General features: G+C 47.5%; 1 protein-coding gene across 2 annotated transcripts in view; it reads right to left on the bottom strand.

Moving 5' to 3' along the window:
- The window catches only part of TMEM150B (transmembrane protein 150B), a 127,610-nt gene extending 103,682 nt beyond the window's left edge, over positions 1-23,928 (bottom strand). The window contains exon 1 of one of the 2 annotated variants that reach the window (XM_069200765.1): positions 23,633-23,928. The gene's annotated coding sequence lies outside the window, so the exon portion shown is untranslated. Of the gene's footprint in view, positions 1-18,976; positions 19,033-23,632 lie in introns of those variants that run through there. The other variant, XM_069200767.1, reaches the window with a different exon arrangement.
- Positions 23,929-24,438: the final 510 nt, after the last annotated feature.

Raw genomic sequence — 24,438 nt, forward strand, 5'->3', positions numbered from 1 at the left:
GTTCTCGAGAGTTTCTTGGTCCTTTAGATGTAGGGTAGTCCTCTGAGGCTTCAGCGGTCGCTGGACCCTGTTGGATGCGTCGCTGTTGCAGGTTTCTTCGAAGTAGGGAGACAGGCCGGTGGGGCTGGGGCCAAATCAGTTGTGGTCTCCGTCTTCACCTCAGGGCTTCAGGTCAGCAGTCCTTCTTCTTCTTTAGGTAGCAGGAATCTGTCTTCCTCGGTTCTGGGGGCCCCTAAATACTCAATTTAGGGGTGTGTTTAGGTCTGGGAGGGCAGTAGCCAATGGCTACTGTCCTTGAGGGTGGCTACACCCTCTTTGTGCCTCCTCCCTGTGGTGGCGGGGGCACATCCCTAATCCTATTGGGGGAATCCTCCTTCTACAAGATGGAGGGTTTCTAAAAGTAAGATTCACCTCAGCTCAGGACACCTTAGGGACTGTCCTGACTGGGGGATGACTCCTCCTTGTTTTCCTCATTATCTCCTCCAGCCTTGCCGCCAAACGTGGGGGCAGTGGCCGGAGGGGCGGGCGTCTCCACTAGCTGGGATGCCCTGTGGCGCTGTAACAAAGGGGGTGAGCCTGCAGGGGGAGGTGAGAAGCACCTCCACCCAGTACAGGCTTTGTTCCTGGCCACAGAGTGACAAAGGCACTCTCCCCATGTGGCCAGCAACATGTCTGGTGTGTGGCAGGCTGGTAAAAACTAGTCAGCCCACACTGGAAGTCGGGTATGTTTTCAGGGGGCATCTCTAAGATGCCCTCTGGGTGTATTTTTACAATAAAGTGCACAATGGCATCAGTGGGCATTTATTGTGCTGAGAAGTTTGATACCAAACTTCACAGTTTTCAGTGTAGCCATTATGGTGCTGTGGAGTTCGTGTATGACAGACTCCCAGACCGTATACTCTTCTGGCTACCCTGCACTTACAATGTCTAAGGTTTTGCTTAGGCACTGTAGGGGCATAATGCTTATGCACCTATGCCCTCACCTGCGGTATAGTGCACCCTGCCTTAGGGCTGTAAGGCCTGCTAGAGGGGTGACTTACCTATGCCACAGGCAGTGTGAGGTTGGCATGGCACTCTGAGGGGAGTGCCATGTCGACTTAGTCATTTTCTCCCCACTAGCACACACAAGCTGGCAAGCAGTGTCTATGTGCTGCGTGAGGGGTCCCCAGGGTGGCATAAGACATGCTGCAGCCCTTAGAGACCTTCCCTGGCATCAGGGCCCTTGGTACCAGGGGTACCAGTTACAAGGGACTTACCTGGGTGCCAGGGTTGTGCCAATTGTGGAGACAAAGGTACAGTTTAGGGAAAGAACACTGGTGCTGGGGCCTGGTTAGCAGGTCCTAGCACACTTTCAAATCATAACTTGACATCAGCAACGGCAAAACGTCAGGGGGTAACCACGCCAAGGAGGCATTTCCTTACACTCGCAGTTTGATTCAAAGTACTTTTATTGGCAATCAAAGGATGAGAAGCAGTGTCAACCCTTCTCTTCTGCAAATTTCACTTCCATCTCTGCAGCAGGCGCTTGAAACATTGGGCTATTTTGGTGGACTAGCCTCGTCTTCCCCCCCGTTTCCATGCTTTTATCGTTTTTCCTCCATCGCAGTCTGAATTGACTTTGTCAATCCACATATCTAACTCTTAATTATTTTCATCTTTGTGCGTTTTATTCTTCTTGTATTTGTATTAACTTCCTACTGGTTCAATTTATTTCTCTCATAATTTTAAACTTTTAATTTCTCGTTTTTTTCATTTATCTAATTTTCTATCTTTTGTTCATTCTTTCTCAATAAAAGTCTGGTTAGCACTTTACAACGTTAATAGCTCTAGGTCGAGCAGATGTAGACCCACCGCATTGCAAAAGCTTGTTTAGTATATAATAAGGTCTGGCTTGACAGCAGAGCTGTTGCCAGAAAGTTATGTGAGAATCACCAGGCAAAGGGCTTTGGCTCTGCCCACGTGTTAGTTGTCAGTAGTACATATTTTGATTGGACAGAATTTGAATGTTTCCACAAAAAAGTGCTTGCCCTCCACAAAACTTTGACCATTTTGTTTCTTTATCCAGTTGGCTGAGGTTGAACATGACAATGTAATACTACTAACAGGTTTTAAATAACTAGATAATTTATGCTGTTTTCTTCAGGCAGCGGCACAGATGGGAGTCGGGCAGTCAGTTACCTACAGGGATTTTTAGGTGTGACTTGACAGTGCAATGGCCACCTGACCTTTTAACCTACACCAATATTAGTCTACAGTTCTTTACTTCCACACAAATACAGCCCCATCCCCATGCTGCTTGTATTGCTTCAAATTAGCATACATGATTTCTTTAAAGCCAGACGTATAGCAATGTCAGTGCTTGCTAATAAAAGCAGCCCGTTTCTAAACGCTCTAAAGTTGGCAGAAAAGGAAGCGATGCCGCTTAAAATGTCACACACTGCGAGTGCGAACCTAGGCCCATATTTATATTTTGTTTGCTCCGCATTTGCGTAAAAAATGACGCAAATGCGGCACAGAAAATTTATAAATATGGGCCTTAGAGTTAGGAAGCAGAGCACTGGTGCCATAAGCACACCCAGGGCCGTAGCTACGGGGGGGGGCAAGCGGGCCAGACCATAATGTGCTCTGGCCCCCCAACTGAAAGGGCTGGACCTTGGAGTGTCTGGTAGTTAAAAACATTTAAGTTGCACATCCAAAAGAGTGCATGTGATCTGCTGCACCCTCTCTGCCTGCATTACCAATTGTGAAACCGAAAAAAACTTTGATTGTCTCCAGGGAGGGGGAGAGGTCGAGGCAAGGGGGCAGGGCTGAAGGGCCGGGGACACTGAATGATACTAATATGACTCAAGAGTGCCTGGGCTCAGAACGGATAGCTGCAAGTTGGAGCCTCACTATCATTGAGGAGGGCACTGCAGCACGCTGGCTTGAAGGGTGAGCATACTGTCTAGGCCAGTGGTTTCCAACCTGTGGTCCAGGGACCCCTGGGGGTCCATGAAGCCTCCTCAGGGGGTCCGCGACAGGTTTGAAAATTAAATAATATTAACAGATTAGGTCCCAGCAGTCAGTGGAGGGAGTCCTCTGATTCTAATAATGGTTCAGTGGGGGTCCCTGGGTTCCAGTAATGATAAAGTGGGGGTCCACGGAAGTCAAAAGGTTGGGAACCACTGGTCTAGGGCTCTCCTCAAGCTTACTTGCAAAGGATAGGAGTATTAACTGCGGGGGCACGATGGTAGGTAAATCAGACATGGTCAAAATTGACAAATGTCCAGAGCCCACGCCTTCCTGGGGTCACCTGATATCTGATCGAGAGTCCACCAGTTTTTTATTTAACAGTTGTGCTTTAAAAAAATGAGTTCTTTGAACAAGACTGTTAGAAATGGGGTTTTTGGTTGGCAGTCAGGTTACCCCCTGTCCAAGCAAAAGTCAAACTCTAGTCAAGGTAAGTCACACACAATCCAAGATTATCCTGTGCCCACCCTCTGGTAGCTTGGCACGAGCAGTCAGGCTTAACTTAGAAGGCAATGTGTAAAGTATTTGTGCAATAAATTATACAATACCACCATATAGCACCACAAAAATACACCACACAGTGTTTAGAAAAATATATATAATATTTATCAGGATAATTGTAGGTCAAAAAGAATAAAGTTGCAATGGGAAATTGTAGAGATATCACTGAAAAGTGATATAAAGTGTCTTAAGTCTTTAGAATATAAACAAAGTCTCTTTCAAGCACAAGTACCTGGTTTGGGAGTGGAAAAATCTCCTCAGAGGGCCACAAAGGAAGAGGTGCGTGGAAAAAGGGTGTGTGCGTCGATTTCTCCCCAGCACACACGGACTCGCGTCGTTATTTTCCACGCGGGGAAGTCGTGCGTCGTTTTCCGGCGCGCGGACAGTCTCTTTCTGTGGATCGCGGGGATCACCAGATGTCCCGGGTCTGTGCGTGGATTTTCCTGCTTGTTCTCCGGCTGCGCGTCGGTCTGCGGGGCTGCGCGTCGAAATTACGATCTCACAGCATGCGTCGTGTCGATTTCTCCTCTAGACGTCGGTCTGCGGGGCTGCGCGTCGAAATTACGATCTCACGGCAGGCGTCGCGTTGATTTCTCCTCTAGAGGTCGGGCGGCGTTGTCCTTGTGAAGCCGTGCGTCGGATTTTCGGTCGTCCCAAGAGCGTCGCGTCGATCAGCGTCGGTGTGCGGCGTTTTTCTCGCTGCGGAACAAGCTGTGCGTCGAAATTTTCGGCGCGCGGAGCGTCCAAGTGAAAAAGGGAAGTCTTTTTGGTCCTGAGACTTCAGGGAACAGGAGGCAAGCTCTATCCAAGCCCTTGGAGAGCACTTTCACAGCCAGACAAGAGTGCAGCAAGGCAGCAGGGCAACAGCAAGGCAGCAGTCCTTTGTAGAAAGCAGACAGGTGAGTCCTTTGAGCAGCCAGGCAGTTCTTCTTGGCAGGATGTAGTTTCTGGTTCAGGTTCCTTCTCCAGCAAGTGTCTGATGAGGTAGGGCAGAGGCCCTGTTTTATACCCAAATGTGCCTTTGAAGTGGGGGAGACTTCAAAGAGTGGCTAAGAAGTGCACCAGGTTCCCTTTCAGTTCAATCCTGTCTGCCAAGGTCCCAGTAGGGGGTGTGGCAGTCCTTTGTGTGAGAGCAGGCCCTCCACCCTCCCAGCCCAGGAAGACCCATTCAAAATGCAGATGTATGCAAGTGAGGCTGAGTACCCTGTGTTTGGGGTGTGTCTGAGTGAATGCACAAGGGGCTGTCAACCAAGCCCAGCCAGACGTGGATTGTAAGGCACATAAAGATTTAAGTGCAAAGAAATGCTCACTTTCTAAAAGTGGCATTTCTAGAATAGTAATATTAAATCCGACTTCACCAGTCAGCAGGATTTTGTATTACCATTCTGGCCATACTAAATATGACCTTCCTGCTCCTTTCAGATCAGCAGCTGCCACATCAACAGTGTATGAGGGCAGCCCCAATGTTAGCCTATGAAGGGAGCAGGCCTCACAGTAGTGTAAAAACGAATTTAGGAGTTTTACACTACCAGGACATATAACTACATAGGTACATGTCCTGCCTTTTACCTACACAGCACCCTGCTCTAGGGGTTACCTAGGGCACACATTAGGGGTGACTTATATGTAGAAAAAGGGGAGTTCTAGGCTTGGCAAGTACTTTTAAATGCCAAGTCGGGGTGGCAGTGAAACTGCACACACAGGTCTTGCAATGGCAAGCCTGAGACAAGGGTGAGGGAGCTACTTGAGTGGGTGGCACAACCAGTGCTGCAGATCCACTAGTAGCATTTAATCTACAGGCCCTAGGCACCTGTAGTGCACATTACTAGGGTCTTATAAGTAGATTAAATAGTTCAATCAGGTATGATCCAAAGTTACCATGTTTAAAGGGAGAGAGCATATGCACTTTAGCACTGGTTAGCAGTGGTAAAGTGCGCAGAGTCTAAAAACCAGCAAAAACAGTATCCAAAAAGTGGAGGGAGGCAGGCAAAAAGTTAGGGGTGACTACCCTAAGGCTGTCAGGTCTAACATGTGTCCCCCCCAGCTGAAAGTGGGGAGAGCTACCCGACCTCCTGGGAGCTCTCATCGCTAAGGCGGAAGTACCTGGAGAGACCATCAGCATTGGCGTGGTCAACCCCTGGGCGAAGTTCCACCGTAAAGTCCATCCCCTGTAGGGAAATGGACCACCTCAAGAGTTTTGGATTCTCACCCCTCATCTGCATGAGCCATCTGAGGGGCCTGTGGTCTGTCTGAACCCGGAAGTGAGTCCCAAACAGGTAGGGTCTTAGCTTCTTCAGTGCCCAGACCACAGCAAAAGCTTCTCTCTCAATAGCACTCCACCTCTGTTCCCGTGGTAATAGCCTTCTGCTAATAAAGACTACCGGTTGGTCTAGGCCCTCCTCATTTAGCTGTGCTAGAACTGCCCCTATGCCATGCTCTGAAGCGTCCGTCTGCACGATAAATTCCTGGGAGTAGTCAGGGGCCTTGAGCACGGGGGCCGTGCACATGGCTTCCTTCAGGGTGTCAAAGGCTTTCTGACAAGCCTCTGTCCAATTCACCAACCTAGGTTGTTTCTTGGACGTGAGTTCTGTCAAGGGTGACACAATGGTACCATAGCCCTTGACAAACCTGCGGTAATATCCTGTGAGGCCTAAAAAGGCTCTCACCTCAGTCTGCATTCGAGGTGGTTGCCAGGCCTTGATAGTTTCAATCTTGGCCTGGAGTGGCTGCACCTTGCCACCACCCACTAGGTGTCCCAAGTACACCACGGAACCCTGCCCAATCTGGCACTTACTAGCCTTGATGGTCAGGCCTGCCTGTTGCAGGGCCTGAAGCACCTCCTTGAGGTGGAGCAGGTGTTCCTCCCAGCTGGAACTGTAGACATCTATGTCATCCAGGTAGGCTGCACAGAAGGCATCCTTGCCAGCTAGGACCCCGTTAACCAACCGTTGGAAGGTAGCGGGGGCATTTTTCAATCCAAACGGCATCACCCGGAACTGGAAATGGCCATCAGGGGTTGAAAATGCGGATCTTTCCTTAGCCCCCTCAGTCAGGGCGATCTGCCAGTACCCTGAAGTAAGATCAAACGTACTCAGGAACTTGGCAGCGCCAAGCCTGTCAACGAGCTCATCAGCTCGGGGGATGGGGTGAGCATCAGTCCGTGTGACTGAGTTGAGACCCCGGTAGTCCACACAGAACAGGAGTTCTGGCTTTGCACCTGGGGCAGTAGCCTTAGGGACCAACACCACTGGGCTGGCCCAGGGACTACTGGATTTCTCGATAACCCCTAGAGTCAACATCTTGGAGACCTCCTCCTTGATGCTGGCCTTCACCTTATCTGACAACCTGTAAATTTTGTTCTTCACAGGGAGACTGTCACCGGTGTCAATATCATGAACACAGAGGTGGGTCAGTCCAGGAGTAAGGGAGAACAGGGGGGAGAACTGCTCCAACAGCTCATAGCAGTCTCCTTTCTGGTTTAGAGTCAGGGAGTCAGACAGAATGACCCCGCTTACTGACCCATCACCTTCTTGGGCAGAGAGGAGGTCGGGGAGAGGTTCACTCTCCTCTTCCATTCCTTCATCTGTGACCAGAAGCATGTTGATCTCCGACCTCTCAAAATGAGCTTTTAGTCGGTTCACATGGAGCACCCTTAGGGGATTCCTAGGGGTTTGGAGGTCCACTAGGTAAGTGGCCTCCCCTTTCCGCTCCTTTATTTCAAATGGGCCAGACCAGCGGTCCTGGAGAGCTCTGGGCTCTACTGGCTCCATTACCCACACTTTGTCTCCAGGTTGAAAATCTACCAGGGTGGCCTTCTGGTCATACCAGTGTTTCATTACCTCTTGACTGGCCTCAAGGTTATTTTGGGCCTCTTTCCAGAAGCGGGTCATCTGGTTGCAGAGGGCCAACATGTAGCTGACCACGTCCTGAGGGGGTGTCTTTGGAGCTTTTTCCAATCCCTCCTTGACAATGCTTAAGGGTCCCCTGACAGGGTACCCATAGAGAAGCTCAAAGGGACTGAACCCTACCCCCCTCTGGGGGACCTCTCTGTAAGCAAAGAGAAGGCATGGTAAGAGGACGTCCCACTTACGCCTCATGGCCTCAGGGAGGCCACCAATCATGCCTTTCAGGGTCTTGTTGAATCTCTCCACAAGACCATTAGACTGGGGGTGATAGGGTGTGGTGAACTTGTAGGTTACACCACACGCATCCCACAGAGACTTCATGTATGCAGACATGAAGTTAGTGCCTCTGTCAGACACTATCTCCTTGGGGAATCCAACACGGGTAAATATCCCCATCAGAGTTCTGGTCACCACAGGTGCAGTTACGGTCCTCAGAGGGATTGCCTCTGGGTAACGGGTGGCATGGTCCACCAAAACCAGGATGAACCTGTTGCCTAAGGCAGTTTTGGGGTCCAAGGGACCAACAATGTCGATGCCCACCCTTTCAAAGGGGGTGCCAACGACAGGAAGTGGAATCAGGGGGGTTTTAACCCTTTTTCCTGCTTTACCACTGGCCTGGCAGGTAGGACAAGATCTGCAGAACTTATCTGAGTGTGTCCTCATTTAGGGCCAATAAAAGTGGGTGACAAGCCTGTTAAAGGTCTTGCCTTGCCCCAAATGTCCTGCCAGGGGAATGTCGTGAGCCAGACCCAGTAGGAAGGTTCGGTAACATTGGGGGACCACCAGCGTACGTGCTGCCCCAAAGGCCGGAACCTTAAGCTCACTGTAGAGGAGATCATTCTCCCAATATAGGTGGTGATCGCCAGAGGTGTCACCTGCTGCCTGGTTAGAGGCTTGTTTCCTCAAACCTTCCAGAGTGGGACATTCTTTCTGCGCCTTGCAGAATTCCTCCCTGGTGGGTCCACCCTCAACTTGCCAGCCAGCAAGCTCAGGTAAGTCACCTAGGGTGGCAATGTCTTCCCCAGTTGGCTCGGGAGCCTCCTCCTCAGGAGCCCCGTCAGCCACTGCGGGAACTTCTGGGGCCGGTTTCCCACACCCCTTGTCCCTCCTCTTGGCAGCTCTCTGGGCCATTGTTCCAGGCTCCAGATGCCCTTGACTTCCCTCTCGGTCAGCCATGGACCGTGTGGTCATGCAGACCCACTCAGGTAACCCTAACATCTCCAGGTGAGACTTGAGCTCCACTTCTTTCCAAGCAGTATGCTCAAGATCATTGACTACCAGACAATCTACAGGCATGGCAGGGCTCACAGCTACTTTCAGAGTACCAGAGACCCCCCCCCACTCAAAGGGAACCAGAGCCACCGGTAGGTGACTCTCGCGAGTGTCAGCGACTATGACCTGGTGGAATGTATTAGGGACTATCTGCTCTGTTGACACCAGCTGACTCTTGATAGTAGTCATACTGGCTCCTGTGTCACGCAGAGCCTCCACATTCTGCCCATCAATGGTGACCCACTGCCGGTACTTGGAAGTATTTTTGGGCATGTGGGCCTTGGGCACCATTTCTCCTTCTCCCAGGGACACTAGGGAAATCTCTACCTGTTCCTCAAAGCTATCTGGGTCCATCTCCCCCTGAGCGCTACACTAGTCAACCCAGGTGCCTGTCCGGTAGTGGACGGTGCCCTCTTGGGGCACTGGGGATCGCCTTTATAGTGACCATACTGGTAACACTCCATGCATTTGGGGTTAGATTTCCCTGACTTGTCATATGTCCCTGGCTTTTTCCCAAATCTGGAAAAGGAAGGGTTGCCACCCCCTCCCTGGGAATTCTTTTGGGGGCCTTTGGAGAGTTCCTTATCTGCAAGTTTATCTCCCCCCTCTTTCTTCTGTTGGGAACCCTGACCACCTTTGTGGGAGTCCCCCCCAGGTACCTTCTTGGACACTCTGGTGCTAACCCAGAGGTCCGCCTCCTCAGCAAGCTTCCTGGGATCAGTCAGCTTACTATCCACTAAGTGCTGGCGCAACTCTGTATAAGTAGTATTAAGCATATGCTCTCTCAGAATCAAGTCATATAAACCTTTATAATCAGCTACTTTGTTGCCCCGCACCCATCCATTCAGTGCCTTACTGGAGAAATCAAAGAAATCTACCCATGTTTGTGTGGTTTGTTTGGTGCTGTCCCTGAACCTCTGACGGTATCCCTCAGGGGTCAGCCCAAACTTGGCAAGTAAAGTGGCTTTCTGAAGTGGGTATGTGTTTTGATCAGGTGGATCTAATGTGAGGAGTGTATCCCTCCCCAATGGCGGTACATAACCCCACATAGCTACCCCCCATTGCCCTTCAGGAACCTCATGAGCCCTTAGTGCAACTTCATAAGCAGCTAACCATTTATCTATGTCATCTCCCACCACAAAACTGGGCACCACATTTTTGGGTATACGAACCTTCTTTTCTCCAGCAGGTCCTGTCAGTATGCTGCCACCATTATTGCTGGATTCAGACTGTCTCGCCTTGATCTCCAGCTCCTTGAGACTCAGTTCATGAGCCAACAATAGTTTATTTTCGGCCAAATCTCTCTCAGCCTCCACCTGTTTGGTTGCTCTTTCAGCTTCAGCTTGTTTGGCTTCTCTTTCAGCTTCAATTTGTTTGGCTGCTCTTTCAGCCTCAGCTTGCTTGGCTTCTCTTTCTGCCCTTCTCTCCTCCTGTTGAGCCTCAATTTTCAGTTTTGCCATTTGCAATTGGAACTCCCTTTCTTCTCTCCTTTCCTCTGCGGTCAGGCTTTGCACAGAGACACTGCTCCCTGGTCTGGAAGGGGGCACAATTGCAGTGGTCACACCATCCACAGATAGTGAAAATCCCTCCGAGGGGCCATTTTCTGGCTCCTCTTCCTCATCATCCTCTAAATGGGCTTCTGCCCAGGCCCTCAGCGCCACTTGAAAGTCCTCCTTTCTGGAGGCCCCTTGGGTGGGTACCCTCAATGCCCTGCAGAATCCTCTTAGTTGTTTGAACGTATATGTATCCAACTGGACTAGGTCAAAGTCCCCTGTCTGAGACCCAGTCAGAGACATGTTGAGTGAGGATTTAGTTTTTGAAAACTGTCAGGAAAAAAAACGGATTTGCAAAAAGAGATAAAAACCAAGTTGACCTTCAACTGTGGGTAGGTAATGAAATACTTAGCTACTGTATGTCACTGCACAAATACAAGTCCTATCCTCACCGCTGATCACCAATGTTAGAAATGGGGTTTTTGGTTGGCAGTCAGGTTACCCCCTGTCCAAGCAAAAGCCCTCACTCTAGTCAGGGTAAGTCACACACAATCCAAGATTATCCTGTGCCCACCCTCTGGTAGCTTGGCACGAGCAGTCAGGCTTAACTTAGAAGGCAATGTGTAAAGTATTTGTGCAATAAATCATACAATACCACCATATAGCACCACAAAAATACACCACACAGTGTTTAGAAAAATATATATAATATTTATCAGGATAATTGTAGGTCAAAAAGAATAAAGTTGCAATGGGAAATTGTAGAGATATCACTGAAAAGTGATATAAAGTGTCTTAAGTCTTTAGAATATAAACAAAGTCTCTTTCAAGCACAAGTACCTGGTTTGGGAGTGGAAAAATCTCCTCAGAGGGCCACAAAGGAAGAGGTGCGTGGAAAAAGGGTGTGTGCGTCGATTTCTCCCCAGCACACACGGACTCGCGTCGTTATTTTCCACGCGGGGAAGTTGTGTGTCGTTTTCCGGCGCGCGGACAGTCTCTTTCTGTGGATCGCGGGGATCACCAGATGTCCCGGGTCTGTGCGTGGATTTTCCTGCTTGTTCTCCGGCTGCGTGTCGGTCTGCGGGGCTGCGCGTCGAAATTACGATCTCACGGCAGGCGTCGTGTCGATTTCTCCTCTAGACGTCGGTCTGCGGGGCTGCGCGTCGAAATTACGATCTCACGGCAGGCGTCGCGTCGATTTCTCCTCTAGAGGTCGGGCGGCGTTGTCCTTGTGAAGCCGTGCGTCGGATTTTCGGTCGTCCCAAGAGCGTCGCGTCGATCAGCGTCGGTGTGCGCCGTTTTTCTCGCTGCGGAACAAGCTGTGCGTCGAAATTTTTGGTGCACGGAGCGTCCAAGTGAAAAAGGGAAGTCTTTTTGGTCCTGAGACTTCAGGGAACAGGAGGCAAGCTCTATCCAAGCCCTTGGAGAGCACTTTCACAGCCAGACAAGAGTTCAGCAAGGCAGCAGGGCAACAGCAAGGCAGCAGTCCTTTGTAGAAAGCAGACAGGTGAGTCCTTTGAGCAGCCAGGCAGTTCTTCTTGGCAGGATGTAGTTTCTGGTTCAGGTTCCTTCTCCAGCAAGTGTCTGATGAGGTAGGGCAGAGGCCCTGTTTTATACCCAAATGTGCCTTTGAAGTGGGGGAGACTTTAAAGAGTGGCTAAGAAGTGCACCAGGTCCCCTTTCAGTTCAATCCTGTCTGCCAGGGTCCCAGTAGGGGGTGTGGCAGTCCTTTGTGTGAGAGCAGGCCCTCCACCCTCCCAGCCCAGGAAGACCCATTCAAAATGCAGATGTATGCAAGTGAAGCTGAGTACCCTGTGTTTGGGGTGTGTCTGAGTGAATGCACAAGGAGCTGTCAACCAAGCCCAGCCAGACGTGGATTTTAAGGCACAGAAAGATTTAAGTGCAAAGAAATGCTCACTTTCTAAAAGTGGCATTTCTAGAATAGTAATATTAAATCCGACTTCACCAGTCAGCAGGATTTTGTATTACCATTCTGGCCATACTAAATATGACCTTCCTGCTCCTTTCAGATCAGCAGCTGCCACTTCAACAGTGTATGAGGGCAGCCCCAATGTTAGCCTATGAAGGGAGCAGGCCTCACAGTAGTGTAAAAACGAATTTAGGAGTTTTACACTACCAGGACATATAACTACATAGGTACATGTCCTGCCTTTTACCTACACAGCACCCTGCTCTAGGGGTTACCTAGGGCACACATTAGGGGCGACTTATCTGTAGAAAAAGGGGAGTTCTAGGCTTGGCAAGTACTTTTAAATGCCAAGTCGGGGTGGCAGTGAAACTGCACATACAGGTCTTGCAATGGCAAGCCTGAGAAAAGGGTAAGGGGGCTACTTGAGTGGGTGGCACAACCAGTGCTGCAGATCCACTAGTAGCATTTAATCTACAGGCCCTAGGCACCTGTAGTGCACATTACTAGGGTCTTATAAGTAGATTAAATAGTTCAATCAGGTATGATCCAAAGTTACCATGTTTAAAGGGAGAGAGCATATGCACTTTAGCACTGGTTAGCAGTGGTAAAGTGCGCAGAGTCTAAAAACCAGCAAAAACAGTATCCAAAAAGTGGAGGGAGGCAGGCAAAAAGTTAGGGGTGACTACCCTAAGGCTGTAAGGTCTAACGAAGACCAATGAAACAAAATACTGACACTGCTAGTAACAGCCCGAGCCTTGCATAGCTGCTAGATAGAGAGTGGTATGGGTTACAAGTTGGGCTGGACATGCGCACTATGCTTCTGTTGGTATAATTCTGACTGTCCTACCATAAAATGGTGCAGCGGGGGTCCAAGTGAGGCTGGTGGACAGGGGCCAGGCCTCAGCTCAACATGCTTAACCAGCTTGACCAAGCGCTGTGCATGACCGCTCTTAATTGTGCATTCTTATGTCGCACAGAACCTCAGTAAACATTCCATGCGGAGACTGTCCATTGCTGTTCATTTAAAGAGAGATATGGAGGAAGAAGATATCAGTCTGTGAGCCGGCCTTCTTTCGTAATACTGTAATGCTAAATTCTGTAGTAACTGTAATCTCTCTGTCCCAACATATCCTGATTGTCTTTCCATGTTGCCTTTTCTAAAGCTTGATCAAGAGCATACTTCTCCAGACTGCAGCCCCCTTTGCCAAGGCGAATTCAGACCCAGATGAAATCATGAGAAGTGAACGTACCACTAACAATGCTTTTGCACTTTTGTTTTTTAAATGTGTAAGAAAGGAAAGCCAAGAAGAATACATCAGTTCCACCTGTTTCTCTACACGTGACATAACAAGCGTGACAAGTCAACAGGCCTGACTTGTATAACATATGTACACATTAGAACACAGCATATGGAAACCAATACACATATACAGCCCACAAAACTGCATACAATGACATCTCTAGAAACACAAGTTAATATAGGCAAACACACACACAGAAAAACAGAAATGTGGGCAATCATGCACACAGACATACAGACACCCATTCAACAGAACCACAAACATAAAACCAAACATGCAGTGCCTGTAGTCACCAATACCATCCATGCAGACAGACTAATATATACATGCACCCATGCATACCTGCTAACAGTATGATCAATGTGTGTCTGTGTGGCTGCATGTTGTGTGCCTCTGTTAGTAATCCCTATACAAAGTCCATACTTTCTGGAGCTGGAAGTGGTATTTTTAAACCTTTATTAGTTGTTGCTTTGAAAGAACTACCTTCTACTAGAGGGGCGTGTTGGTTTACAGTAAGAGGTCCCTCTACCCATCTATGGATTTACATCTCACAAACACCTAGAGCTAAATTATCTTCTCTGTTAAAGTAACAGATGTCATGAATGAGAGGTGCAGTCTTTGCTGTCAGTGCGAGGTGGTTATTATGCTTTCTGTTAATGAAAAAACACACACTCATGCATACAGAAGATCAGACACACAGGCTCCTATGTGCATAGATCAACACTCATAAATACTGTTGTGCTACAGAGGGCCTTGATATCACTGTGTGCTCATCTACTAATGAACATCAAGAAAGTGCAAATGAGCTTATGCTCACTGCTGCATATCACACTATGCCCACTAATGCACAAGTTCAAGTATCCCACTGTGTACCACTCTGTACCCCTTGCTGTATATCACCCTGTCCTACCACATGCACAACATTCAATGCTCCTGATGTACATCGGCCTGTACTTTCCTAAACTGAAGCTCATTATCTTACAGTGCTGTCATGCCGAACATCACCCAAACCATTGCTGCATACAGTGCTTAATTTGTAAATAAAAATTTGCTGGTGCTCAAAGCCCTCCTCAGGGCTGCTGCAATTAAATGTGCGAACACAGACTACTGAGGCAGCATAATCCTGAAGCTATCTTGGGCCTCTTCAATCCATTTACAGCCACTCCCTGCCCCTTCAGCTCACTCTTGCAGCTTTCTGCTTTCTCCAATTGTGACTCTTTTTCGTTTTTCTCTTCCCCCTTCTTTCCTGTGTGTGTCTTTTGGTCACAGGAAACGCTTGAGGCAGAAAAATAAGTGTGGACCACTCAAAAATAAGTGCCGTTGTGGAGCACCAGAATCAACAAGCACAAATTAAGCACTGCCTGCATATCATCTTTGAACCTTGTGTTGCACGGCATCCTCTGCTCCCCTGATGCACATAACTTTTGCGCCTTGATTCCTATCAACCGCGCTCTTGGGTGCACTCATGTTCCATGTCAGTGTGTGAGTAACTGAGCAGTTCTGATCTTTATTGGAATTCTAGTACTTGTTGCAGAACCGTTTTAAAGCATGGGCATAGTGGGAAATTGCCCAAGACACCCAACATCCAACTGCCCCACTGCCAAACCTATCAAGATAGCCAAAAGGACTGTCATAAAATCATTGTGCATAGAAATCAGATTTCTTTTTTTTATTGTTTGGCATGCACACTTTGCAGAATCTTAAGAGCACATTCCTACCTGACCAACCTTAACCCTCACGCTCTCAGGCATTTTATGACAATTAAATTAAAGAATAAACGTTCTGTCTCTTTCCATCATCACCTCACCTCTTCTATCTCATCAAGTTCTCTTTACCTCTCTCCCAATCTCTTCGACTTTATGTACATTTCACAGGTCTTACCCAACCTCACTACCAATACACCTCGGTCTATCTACCTCCCTTTCATGACCTCTCCTTTATCTCTCTATCAATCTCTAGCCCTAGCCCTACAACTTTACCTCCTTACACCTCTATCTTACTCAACTGGGTCTCTCCACCATTTCTCCTTAGGTACTGTTCTGTTTCCATCTCATATCCTATGTCTCTCCTCCATTTACTTGGTCACTCTCATCTTTTTTCTCTGTCAGTATCTCCTCTCTGCCTCATCTCTCTATGCACCTTCTCTCTTTTTCAGTTCACCCTCCCTACCTCACTTCACTCCTTCTACCGTGCTTTGTACATTTCTATAACACACATCTGTGACTCTTTCTTCCCACCCTCTCTTTCTCTCACAGTATAACCCTCACCCCACTTTTGTTCCTCACCTATGTCTTCCTACTTTACCTCTTTTTATCTCAACACCTCATCTCACATTCTACCCTTCACACCTTTCCTTTCTTCTGTTCTCTCTCTCTCTCTCTCTTTCTCTCTCGCTCTCTCTAACTGCTCTCTTTACCTGGCTTGTCTTTCCAAATATCTCTTAACACTTCGCTCCTCTCTTTTGCTCACTGCTCCCTTTACCTCGCATCTCTTTATACATCTCTCACTACCTCACTACCTCATCTATAGTCTGCCTTTATCTCTCTTTCAGCATTTATGTGAAAGTCATCTTTATTTTTTCATTCAGTCACTTTCTGTCACCCATTGATGCAAGCCACCCCTATGCCTCTCTCCAATTTTCCCTGTCCCTGTCTCTATCTCCAGCTACTTCTCTACCTCCCTGTAAAACCACGCCCATCGCTTTACCTCTCAATCTGTACATCCTGTTTTACCTGTATGCATCTTTCTGGCTACTCAGCCTTTCTCTTTTACCTTATATTTCTCTCTACCTCACCTACGTCTGTATGTCATGTCTCCTTCTCCCTCTACTTTGCCCCTCTTGCTACACTATTCTTCTAACTCCATCTTTTTCCTCTCGCCCAGCCCCCTTTCAGTTCTACTCACCAGATTCGGCGGTCACTGTCTAGTTAAAAAAAAGGTAATGCAGATAAAGAGAACGGGAAGGGATGGGGTTTAAGGAGAAATGTATCAGATTTTATTCAATGGAATAGGGAAAATACTCAGAGCAGTGCTGTGATACCATCTGTTGCAGCAAGAATGCCAATTGAGGAGGTGGATTTAATTGTGATTATGTAAAGCTAGCATGTCTTGTGCATGTCTTATTTTAACAGTGTTCTCTAGTCCCCTAAATATCCTCCACATCAACATTTCAGGTGTTCCCTACAATGAGGGAAGAGGTTGATCATGTGAATTTCACGCAAAAAGACAAAAAATCTAAAACCCAAGCACAAAAAGAAATGCTTTTATCAATGCTTTTCTTTTGTAATGTTTAGATGATGGGCTCCTGGCACCTTCAGATTTTGGCTGTGTTTGCATACCTCCTTTTCTGAAAATTAACATATCATTCAGTATGCTTTGGTATCATCAGACTTTAAGTTAGTTGAAATGGGTAACAAATTATTTTTTCCCAGAGGGAGCCCCAAAATGTTGCTAGCCTGGGGCACAAAACAATAATTGAAATGGCTCTGAGGTGAATGGTGCAGCCACCTACAGCTGACTGCAGTGTGGACTGAAGGAGTAATCCGAATATTTTAAAACTTCCATTAAAAACAGCTTATCTTTAAACAATGCATCTCAAATACATTGTTGGACAATGCACCATTTAGTCCCACTTATTGAGTTAGAGCTCAAACACTAGGCTGTCCTGAAATCCCTGCAAATCTATAAAGAATTAGAATCTGGGTACGTTTCTGAAGTTGGTAGGTCTGTTTAAATGTTCCCCGTGCTTTAAGTCTGATTTAATCCCACCCTCCGTCGCCAGCTCAGATTTAGGTGTGTCCTCTGCTTTTTGTTCTCTTTCAGCCTTCTCCAGTCTTACTTCTAGCTTGGTTTTCCCCTCCTCCTTTTCGTTTACTTTGGGATCCCTCTTTGCCTTTAGCTCATTTCAATGGTTCCTGCTTCCTTTCCTCTACAGAGCAGGGACTCTTACTCAGTAAATCAGGAAATCTTGGCCGGGTAAGAAAGGTCCAATATCACCTGCTACCACGGATTCGAGTTGCACATTTAAAAACTAGTGGGAGGGACTGTGAACTATGGTAAGCGATGTGAAAAAGGAAAAAAGTTGGCAAAGAACTTGAGAAGTTGTAGGAAGAATGTGAACATAAGGAAAGAAAGAAGCTAATGGATTGACTGAGAGCAACAGAAAGGGGAGGCAAGTGAAGGGGAAAAGGATGGAGAGTCTGGTGCAAGATTTTCCTATTAACTTTATTGGCCTGTTGGTAAAGCAGTATTTCTTGAGCACCTCAAGTGTTCTGTGATCTTCAGGTCCTGGTGTTGAATCCCTGTTGGGTCATTTCAACCTTTCAGCTTTTGGGGGTTGATAAATTGAGTATTATTAAATTAGGTGATAGTAACACCTCGTTTTCACAATCCGTCTAAACTACAAACTGTAGTATTAGGCCCTATATATGAAAAAGTTATTGTCTTGGAGTGGGTCCTAGTGTGGTAGTTCAGTGTCCACTATTAGAGCCTATTAGAGTCTAGCTGTATGGTAATATCCCAGAGGGGCTACTCAATCTTTCAGTAGACTGGAGTGAAATTTGCATAATTTTCTTTGCTGAAATTAAACAAAACTATGCAACATGCTGATCCAGAAAGTTGAGCTATTTTTAGCATGAAATGTGCCCTTAAATTCATTTTAAATGTGAGGGTACCACACCCACTTATGTTCTGTTTTTTCACATTGTTCCAGTGCTCCTACAAACACGTTTACATCAATAAAATCTTAATTACACAACATGGTGCAATAATGTACACTTAGCCATTTTGTATTAGAAAAGTAACGTGATTTTACTCCAGTTGTCTAAATGTGTGTAGAACTGCTTCAGCACCAGACCCTCAGAGTGAGAAGAAACAAACTGCATGTGTGAATGGCTGGCAGTCTATGTTCAGCATATGACACAAGCACTATTTGTGTTGAATAGATCGCTGACATGCAAAGCTGCCTTGTGAAGGACTCTCTATTCTCCTGTAAAGCAGGCTTTAAATCGTATTCGGTTTTGTGAGAGGTTGTTAGCTAATGTGTTTAAGTTGTAAATAAGACTGGGCGCAAATGTTTTCAGCAATCTTTCGCAATATCCCCAGCCCACTGTTAAAGTCTCTTTACCTTATCTTCAGTTTTGACTAGCATGTTTTAAAATGTACAATGTGTCACCCGATTCCTCCAAACACTGTCGGGCATTACACTAGCCAAATATACGAAATGCAAATGAACAAAATTAAGTAAAGTGCCTGTCTTCCAAATATCATCTAAATTACAGACTTTTTATCAAACAGATTATGTAGATAAAAACTATTAATTTCCACTCCGACCCACCACTGGTCATTATGTGGGTTGGGCCATGCCCCCCAAGGCTCATACTTGTGGCTATGGCATTGAGCGCACACCCGTCACTAGGCCCTCGTCTGCCACATATTGTAGACGTCCACTGGCGTAGAAACGGTGCCACTAGTGTATGGCTTCGGGCGGTAAAATGAGCCTTAGTCAGCCACGCACAAAACAAGGAGAACTGAGAAGCAGAGATACGTGGCCAATTAAATAATTACCAATGAAAAGCGTGTTCAGCTCCACGGGCTCCCCGGCTGCGTGCGCTCGTCTCGGCGCGGAAGTGACGTCTCCAGCCCAGTTCAGCCCTGCGTACAAGAGTGAAACGGAGGCGAGAAACGTCACCTCTGCAAATCATTAGCAGAAGTGGTCTGAGGTTTGGGTGTTTGACACCGCACCCCCTTCTCACCGTGGACGCCACGCCATGCGTGACCTCTGCTTCCTCTAAGTCTCCACGGAGTGCTACTTTACGTTGCACCATAGTTTCTTAAGTCTGGCCAGAGAGTAGTAGTCTCTCAATAGAGCGTCCTTGTCTATTATAAAGCGCTCGCTGCAACCTTTTTGTGTCTCATAGCGCAGTAATTGTTTCCTAAAGCAATAGAAATCATTGTAGTGATCCTTCCGGAAATCAGGGACACGGAGCCACAAACTGATGTATGCAGCAGGTGCATTATCCCTCTTAGGTATGTATGGCGAAATCTGCAACGTCCTTGTCTAGATGAGTTACATCACTGATCCCAAAGAGTGGTATTACACCACTGTACAGAACAGCAGCTATGGGCCAAAAAAGTGGCTTACTGTTTCCAATGAGTGATATCTGTCCAGAGAAGCGACCTACATGATCCACGTGGGTATTCAGTGAATTAGGTCAGTGGATCCAGTGGGTGACACCGTTGGTCCAAATGAGCGTTGTTAATATAAATGATACCAATGGCTCAAATGAGTGAAACTAGAGGTCCACATCAGTGGCACCGATTATGCAAATTACGTAGACTTTGTTTTTATCCAAATACGTGATGTCGCCGATCAAAATGAGTGGCTGGCAAAAAAGGATGTCATTTTTGTAAAACAGTTTGTAACAAGTTACCAAATTGCAATTTGGGTTTTGTACATCCCAAACAGCATTTTTGCAGTCGTAAACAGCCCAATTCGGTGAATCGGGCGTTTGCAACCGCTTCCTACATCTGGCCCTAAGGCCGTACACCTGGAAAACTAAGAATGTCACGGAATTCCACTTTTGTAACACTCTGACATTCTGTGGATTCTCAATAAGTACAGTCTAAGACGAAGACAGAAAAAACTGGTGACTGGTACTTACGTTTTTCTGTGATCAAATTCTGGAAAATAAGGACAGTCTCTCTCTAGACGGAATAATTCTGAGGGGCGCGGACCTCCTCCTCCCCGCTGATTTATTTATTTGCGTTCGCATCGTCTGTCCGGTAACTCCGGTGCAAGGATATTCAGATCTCCAAGCTAAATGACACTTCGCCAATAGGGCACTCCCCTGTCCTCAGTGAAAAGGCCATTGTTTTGGACAGGGTTGACTGAACACAGCTGGAGGCAAGCTATTATTTGTTCCAGCGCCGAATTAGTCAACAGTCACAAACACAATATATTTCAATGAACACAGAAGATTGTCTGTAATAGTTGCCTTTAATTCCCGTTAGCTCCACGTTGTGTGCGTTTTCTTCCTTAGACAGTTCTGTTAATTAAGCCATTCTGTGTCCCCCGGTCGACTCAAGCGTGTAGGAGGTTTTATGTTTGTGGAATGTTTATTTAGACTGCCTTTGGATGCAGTAATCCCCAATACACAACACTCAAAAACAAGGCATAACCATGTGTAAAGCAACGAATTGCTGATAGCACTACCCACTGTAACACATTATAGCAAACAACATGGCACAAAGCATGACACAACGGAACAGTGCATGCCACACAGTGTAGCCCAACAGAAAATACACCACAGCACAATAGTAAAAAACACAATTCATAGCTCATACAAAACAACGAAACAGCACAAACTACGGGGAAAGCGCAGCACAAAGTATCATATCATGCAAACTGAAGTGACGCAGTAGAATATAAAATGTCGTAAAGCTTCATAAGAAAGCACCACATCCCATATAGCATACGATAAAACATGACGTCATATCGCGAGAGCGGCGAACACTTTCCCAAATACTGGCGCGATGCAGAGGTCCCTGAAATGTAATCGTTTCCATTGTTATCTCCCCGAACAAACTTACGCACTGAACAAAGCCTCTTATAAACAAAACGACTGCTCAAATATGCCCGTATTTTAATGAATTTATATTTTTTGGACATGTATTCTGGGAATGATAATCATGTAAAAAGAAATTATTGATTACTTGTTTAAGTGTCTGAGTGCACCCTTTAATTTGGTTTGCCATGGCCTGGCTGTCACACGTACGTCACACCCACCAACACCCAAGCATCTAAGTTAGCCACAGGGTCCCCGCCTCCCTTGTCCTTTTTCATTCCATTGCTTCTACCATCACAGGCTCACTGTCTCCGTTCTGCTTTTCATCGCGTCCCTCCTTTCATCATTGGTTTCTTGTCCTCCTCTCCCTTCCCTCCCCACTTTCATCACATTCTCCCTGGCTCTCACCTCTTCTCCTTTTCTTCACCCCCATCCTTTTTATAGCAGCCCCCCCCCCCGTCGCTCACTTCTCAGCACTAGCCTCCTTTCTCTATCGCCTTCTGCCACTCCTTTCATCACAGGCTCCCTAGCCCCCTCCCTCGTCTGTCCTCTGTCCGCTCCTCTTTTCATCACCACATCCATGTCTCTCCTTTTCTCTCGGTGCTTTTATTCCCATCACAGGGCGCCTCTCGCCTCCTCTCCTAAGTCGTCTTTCATTACAAACTCCTTGTATCTCTCCGTCGTTCATCACCGGCTCCCTGTCTCTCCTATCCCCCTTTCAGCACATGACTCCAACCTTCCCTCTCACCCACCGACACGCCCTTTCATCAAGGGGGTCCCCCATCAACTCCCTAGCCCGCTCTTCCTTTCATCACCGGCTCCCTATCTCTCCCATCCCCCCTTTCATCACATGACTCCAGCCTTCCCTCTCACCCACCGACCTGTCCTTTCATCCGGGGTCTTCATTCGTCTACTCTCTACCCGGCTCCTCCTTTCATCACCGGCTCCCTGTCTCTCCCATCCCCCCTTTCGTCACATGACTCCAGCCTTCCCTCTCACCCACCAACCTGTCCTTTCATCGGGGGTCTTCCTTAGTCTACTATCTACCCTGCTCCTCCTTTCATCATCCTGTCTCTCCCATCCTTCCCTTTCATCACGACTCCAGCCTTTCCTCTCACGAACAGACCTGTCCTTTCATCAAAGGTGGGTGGGGTCCCTCCGTCTACTCTCTACCCTGCTCCTCCTTTCATCGTCTGCTCCCTGTCTCTCCCATCCTCGCCTTTCATCACATGACTGCAGCCTTCCCTCTCACCCACCAACCTGTCCTTTCATCAAGGGGGTCTCACGTCAACTCTCTACCCAGCTCCTCCTTTCATCGCCTCCCCCTGTCTCTCCCATCCCCCCTTTCATCACATGACTCCAGCCTTCCCTCTCACCCACAGACCTGTCCTTTCATCGGGGAGGGGTGGGTGGGGGGGGATGAAGGCGGGGGAGGTGGTGTCTTCCTTCGTCTACTCTCTACCCTGCTCCTCCTTTCATCACCCTGTCTCTCCCATCCTTCCCTTTCATCACAACTCCAGCCTTCCCTCTCACCGACCAACCTGTCCTTTCATCAAGAGGAGCGGGTCCCTCCGTCTACTCTCTACCCCGCTCCTCCTTTCATCACAGGCTCCCCGTCTTTCCTCGTCTACTGGTACCTTACTGCTGGCGGCACAGGCACACGTCCCTGGCCCCGAAAACAATGTTTTTTCTTTTTTTTGTACCAAGAAATGATAAAACTGGCCGTGTATAGTTTTACATTTTAACAAGTGAATAAGTGATTTAGTAGAACTGTCAGGCCTGCGAGGACATAAACATAGCCAGTCGCCTGCTCTCAGAGAGGAAACAAGTAACAGAACATAGGACCATAGAAGACCCATGTGTTAGCAAAGGTTTTGCGTATAACCCTACAATTCGCCCCGGTTTCACTAAGCGCTTATAAGATGCCCCGTGTGTACATTTACATATTTGCACATAATAAAAGTTTTATGACTGTTTAAAGAGACCGCATCTGCGTGGAACCTCAAATGGTTGGTGGTACTGAGGTCAGCATTCTTGATGCCCGAATAATTCATTTTCATGACACACTGCTGATTCAATGTCTGAATTTTTTTGACAGAATCCTGCTGTTTGAGATTCCAACAGCTCCTCCGACAGTTGTTTTGTTTCCAATCTCTACACCTAAAATGGAAGCCACCCAGTGCTTAATTTGTGCTTGTTGTTTCAGGTGCTGAGCACCGGCACTTATTTTTGAGGGCCGGGGCTTGGTCTTCTGCCTCAAGGATTTGCTGCGAGCAAAAGACACATATGGGAAAGACGGATGAAGGGAAAAACGAAAAAGCGTCACAAAGGAAGAAAGCTGCAAGAGTGAGCTGAAGGGGCAGGTAGTGACGTTATATGGATTGAAGAGGCCCGAGATGGCTTCAGGATTATGCTGCCTCAGTATTCCGTGTTCGCACAGTTAATTGCAGCAGCCGCGTGTTTAAGAGAAGGGCTTTTGGCACCGGCACCTCTTTATTTACAAATTAAGCACTGCGTTTGCCACCTAAAGCACTGTTTTATATTTTGCATACTTTATGTATCCCTCAATGTTTCCGTGCGGTTCGTTAAAGATATACGCGCTTTGTGATAGGGCAAGCACCTCAAATTAATTACAGAGACGGTGAAAAAAGGTTACCTGTGCCCCTGGATTCTTCTGGAATGGCTCGCTCTGGTGACTAGAGATTCCCACGGTAGTCTGACACGAACCAGGCCCTGGTGGTGTGTGAGCTCAGCAAGTTGAAAGCTCAGCAAGAAGTAGGTTAGAAGGGTTGGAGGGCCAGGCGCGGAGGGCACTGTGGTTGGAGAGTCCTGCAGGAACCAGGCCCCAGCAGCTAATAGGGATTAGGCAGCAAGGCAGGATGGCTGACACCTCTCTGCCCACCCGGGACCCTTCTGATGTCCAGCACCGAACCCAGCTTCACGTCAATCGAGTTTTGTCTCATGTGCCCACCCCCCAAAGGGAAGACGAACCCCACCAGTGACGCTGTGCAGTGATGCAATCAACGCACTGGCCGCTCAGCTTTGACGATGTTAAAAAGGTGCCCAGCTGGGCCCGTGGGCCTTTGACCACGGCCAATGAAGCAAGAAACATGGGGCCAGCGATTTACCAGATACATTGTTAGCCAGACAGCTCTTGCAGAAAGAGGGGCGAGATTTTTTAAAGATCTGAATTCAGTTCGAAGCACTGACGATTTGTTACATCTTCGAAGTTTTAGTGCATTTTGTGTTTTTTTTAATGTAGCGCACACTTTGGCCTCCGCCATGAGGCCGTTTTACATGAACACCAGATTATTATATTACAGGAGGTCAGATTTCTTTCTAAAGGCACAGGGACATCATGTGATTTGCCCAGAATCAAAGGATGTTGAGCGATTGTGGAGCCGAACCCGGATTCCCTGTTCCAAAGTCGGCAACTTTGGCACATCACCTCTCCCAGGTTAA

Source organism: Pleurodeles waltl, chromosome 7 (assembly GCF_031143425.1).
Source record: "Pleurodeles waltl isolate 20211129_DDA chromosome 7, aPleWal1.hap1.20221129, whole genome shotgun sequence".
Classification (NCBI taxonomy): Eukaryota; Metazoa; Chordata; class Amphibia; order Caudata; family Salamandridae; genus Pleurodeles; species Pleurodeles waltl.